The sequence below is a fragment of the Eutrema salsugineum genome, unplaced genomic scaffold, assembly GCF_000478725.1.
Source record: "Eutrema salsugineum unplaced genomic scaffold, Eutsalg1_0 scaffold_4, whole genome shotgun sequence".
Lineage (NCBI taxonomy): Eukaryota > Viridiplantae > Streptophyta > Magnoliopsida > Brassicales > Brassicaceae > Eutrema > Eutrema salsugineum.
The window spans coordinates 9,410,553-9,415,018 of NW_006256686.1; the positions used below are offsets into that span (position 1 = coordinate 9,410,553).

Sequence of the window (4,466 nt, forward strand, 5' to 3'; positions counted from 1 at the left end):
CATAGTCTGTTGACCCTGAAGTAGTTGTTGCAGAATACCAACCATATCTGTACCCATCTGTGGCTGCTGTTGAACCATTGGTGGCTGAAACTGTTGTTGAACCGGCGCCTGCTGTTGGAACTGTGGTGGACCAAACCCTGGTGGTGCCTTTGGCTGCTGTGAAGTGTAACCAGTGCCCTGAAATGGTTGCTGTTGCTGACCAAAACTCTGATTCTGACCAAATTGATTCTTGGGTTGGAATGACCCTTGAAAGTTGTGCTTGGGAACAAAGTTCTTTGGAGCTTGAGAATTGGGATAGACCTGGTCTTGTGGGTTAGCTACATTGGTGTTCCTGTAAGAGAGGTTTGGATTGGCATTACCATACTGATATCTTTGGAACCTCTGATTCCCAATGTAGTTGAGCTCCTCTTGGGTAAGACCTTCTTCACTTATGTTCTCAAAGATTTGAGAAGGTTCCTCATACTCTCCAACATAATGTATTGGCTTCTGAGTGGTGAATTTCAGCTTGTCTAATTCACTCCTCAACTCCTTAACTTCCCTGGTGAGCCTTTGTTCTGAGATTGAACCGTCAGACCTATTTGATCTGTCATAGTCTTCACCATAAGTATCATTGCTCAATGCTAAGTTCTCCACTAGCTCTAAAGCAGCATGTATCTCTTTACCCAGAAAGTTCCCATTGGAAGCAGTATCCAGCTGGTTTCTAATCTTGGGAAGAGCTCCCCTATACAGTGTGCTGAGAAGAGAAGCCTCACTAAACCCATGGTGTGGGCATTGGTTTGTGTAGCTCCTGAATCTCTCATATGCTTCACCAAAACTTTCATTGCTTTGCTGAGTGAAGCTAGAGATTTGGTTCCTTAGTTTTGCAGTTCTTGAGGTAGAGAAGAACTTAGATAAGAAGGCTTGCTTGCATTGCTCCCAGGTTTGAATGGAGCCTCTTGGAAGATTCTTCTCCCATTGATGAGCTTTATCACCAAGACTGAATGGAAATAGTCTTAGCTTAAAGCTGTCTTCTGAAACTCCATTTATCTTGGTCAGATCACACACCTTATCAAACTGGTCCAAGTGTTCCAAGGGATCTTCCATTGCTAACCCATGGAACTTTGAGTTCTGGACCATATTCAGCAATGATGCTTTCACTTCAAAGTTGTTGTTCTGCACAGGTGGTGCCTGAATACCAGCTCCATACTGATGAGCATTGGCCCTGTCATTTTCGCCAACATAGATTTGGGGTTGCTCATATCTTCTTTGTTGTGGTTGGAAAGGGTGGGGTTGGTGGTGCACCTGGTGTCTTTGTTGAACATTGGCCTGATGCCTCTGTTGATGAGCCTGAGCTTGTCCCTGGTGGACATAGGCTTGTTGGTGGTGCACCTGTTCCTGCTGAACATTGCCCTGGTGAAACCCCTGACCAACTCCAATACCAGCTCCCTGACCTTGAGCCTGTTGCTCCTGAACTGGTTGTTCCATATCTACCACGTGATCTCCTTGTTCTGCCATCTCAGTCTGATCAATGTGTCTACCACGTCTGTCTCTTCTCCTCCTTGGTACCAAAAGGTTGATGTTGTCGTTTAGAGGAAAAGGAGGACCACAGCTTCTTGATCTAGACCTGGTGTTCATACACCTGAAATCACAAACAGAACTTGAAAGGAATCAGTAAAAACAAGAAAGTAAGCACTTGATCTCAAGAACAGATCAGAGCTTAATGCTAATCAAACCACAACTTGGCAACGGCGCCAATTGATAGACAAGACTTTTTATGGTCTCAGGGCTATCAATCCCCTTGTCAATGTAGCACAAAGAGGTTTATCAATCCAAATGTGGTGTTAGACACTAAGCTATATGTTCAAGTTCTTAATTCAAGCAAACAAGAATAGGTTTTGATTAATCTAGAGACAACTATAAACATAAACAGGTTTAAAGACAAATGACAATGACAAATGATGTGAATATGATATGATGGAGGCATGAGATTCTAGACATGATAGTTGGTTAGGGTGCCTTGGTGTTAAACTAGAAATGCTAATGACAATGATGAGACATGATTCAAATGATTAAGAACTCTAATCTAGGTTAATCCTCTCATGAAGGTATTAACCCCTATACTAATCCATTTTCAAACCAAATTCCCATTTGTGAAACATGAATCAATATGCATTAACAAACAGCTCTTAATGATCATTCAAGCATTTAACAAATCATTCCCATGATGAAAAATTACTTAAACCTCTAACACAACTCTTTCAGGAATTTCATCAAACACTTTTGGTGCATGAAATTCCCAGAATCTAGATCTCAAGTGATTATCAAGGATCTAGCATAGAGAACAGCTGTTTAGAGAGATGAATCAATGAATCTAGCCCTAAGCACTCCTAATCTAACACTTTAGCACCCTAACCTACACATCTAGAACCTCATTAAGGTGACTACTCACTAATCATACTAATCTCTCTTAAACCTTTGCAAGTTGAGTAGATTAGCATGATTAATGATGAGAAATAGAGATGGAGATGATAGATTCAAAAGAAAACAGCTTTAAACACCCAGATCCCTTTAAACTCTCTTGATTAAACACTCAAATAAAGATATTTCTCTTCTTCATGGAGTCTTTTCACCAAAGAGGCAAGAGACAAAGGGAATCAAACTTGGTTCCTCCCCAAAAAACCCTAAAAAGTATTTATACTTCCTTAAAAACGAACCGGGTCAGCCCGGAACAAACCGGGTCCTGACCCGGCTTTAATGGATAGAGTGGGAAAAGCTGCGGGTCGGTTCAGTATGTCCCAGGCCGCACACCTAAGTCGCAGTAGATGGAGACTTGTCTTGTGAAGCTTGAACCGCCTTGTCTTGGCCGCACGCTTAAGTAGGAGTAAATTGCGAACGTTTCTGCGGCATGGTCTCCTTCCTCTCCAACTCGCAGGGCTAAGCCGGTTTCTGGGGGATGTACAAACTGTGCGGGTTGGTCTCTATTGCACCTAGGTCGCAGGCTCAAGTCGGAGTGATTTGCGAGTGATTGTGCGGCATAGATCCAGGCGCGGATGACTCGCATGCCTAAGTCGCACGATTGTGGACTTAGCATTTCTCTTGCTCGGGAGCTTCAGACCTCTTCCAGTGATAGTTTATCCGCACATTTCAACTCGCAGCATCAGCATTCAGGCGTTCATCTTCAGGCCTGCGGGTTAACCAAGTCGCAAGACCATCTCGCAGCATCCAGAGCAGCTTAGACCACTTCGCATTCCGGAGAGTGTAACTCCTGTGATACTTGTCCGAATTGAATGATTTAGGTTGCAGAAGACAGAGGACTCATTTATCTCCAACTTTGGTGAAGGAAGTTTCAGTGCTTGGGAAGTGGAAGGCTTCCTGGAGGGCACATCTTTGCAGTGCATGTACACGACCAGAGAGAGGCGTCTAGACATGTGTCCATTCCGGAGACCGTATCTTCCTGCTCATAGATCCGAATTGAATGCTCTTGGACGTTCTGGAAAGAAGACTCAAATGTCTCTGATTCTCATGAAGGACCCGGAAACCAAATCGGCCTGGAAGTGCACCGTCCTTCGCATCCTTTAGGACTGATCTGCTCGGTCCGGAATACCTGCGAGACTGGGGTTCCTTCCGACAAGCTTATCTCTCTGCTCACGCGTCCGAATTCCACGATTCCACTTGCTAAGAGACCGTGATGCAATTCTCTCCAACTTCTATGAAGCACCCGCCGTCTGAATCGGACCGGAAGGCTCCCCGGACAGGCGATTTCTGAAACATGTTTGCACCCGGAGATTTTGGCCGATACACTTCACTCGCGGTATGTGTTTTGGTCGACAAAGTTCACCCGCGGTACGTGAAAATGGTCGACAAAACCTTCCTGGCCAGCGAGAATGGCCGATAACCTCCATAGACCCAAGTTTTCCACTTTTTCAAGCTTTGCTCACCATTCCACCTCCTTGATTCATCTTTTCAGCTCCACATTCACCTGATAGACACTCAAAACATGCAATAGACTGATTGGGACCTAATGCATCTCCTAAGTTCTAAAACAAACCCTAAGGACCTAAAATGCATGAAATAAAACATGATTTGGAATGATTTATGCAACCTAAATGATGCAAATTATGAACATATCATTCAGTCCGATCCAAGAGGAGCCACCAGATCTTACATTGAATCCAAATGTCATAGCAACAAAAGAAACAGAACTAATCGACAATTGTGATCAGGTAAGTAACACATTTTTCACACTTATTTCTGATGATTCTAAGTCTGTGATAATGAATTTGTCATATCCAGAGACGTGTGAGAAAGTTAGAAAACCCATTTCTTATTTTAAACAACAAAACTTTGAACAACATGTTGCTTCACATAAAATTAATGAAATGGTCCAACCTGAATCACATTTCTCTGTTTCTAGTAATATCATGACTGCTATAACGCACTTGTATTTTGTCAAAGGTGTCAAGGCTATTGCAGGTACAGAAGAGCAG

The 4,466-nt window shown here is 43.3% G+C and overlaps 1 non-coding gene across 1 annotated transcript; it reads left to right on the forward strand.

The window, feature by feature from the left end:
* Positions 1 to 754: 754 nt before the first annotated feature.
* LOC112084688 lies at positions 755 to 861 on the forward strand. Its single transcript, XR_002898349.1, has one exon. It is a non-coding gene; the product is annotated as a small nucleolar RNA R71 (small nucleolar RNA).
* Positions 862 to 4,466: the final 3,605 nt, after the last annotated feature.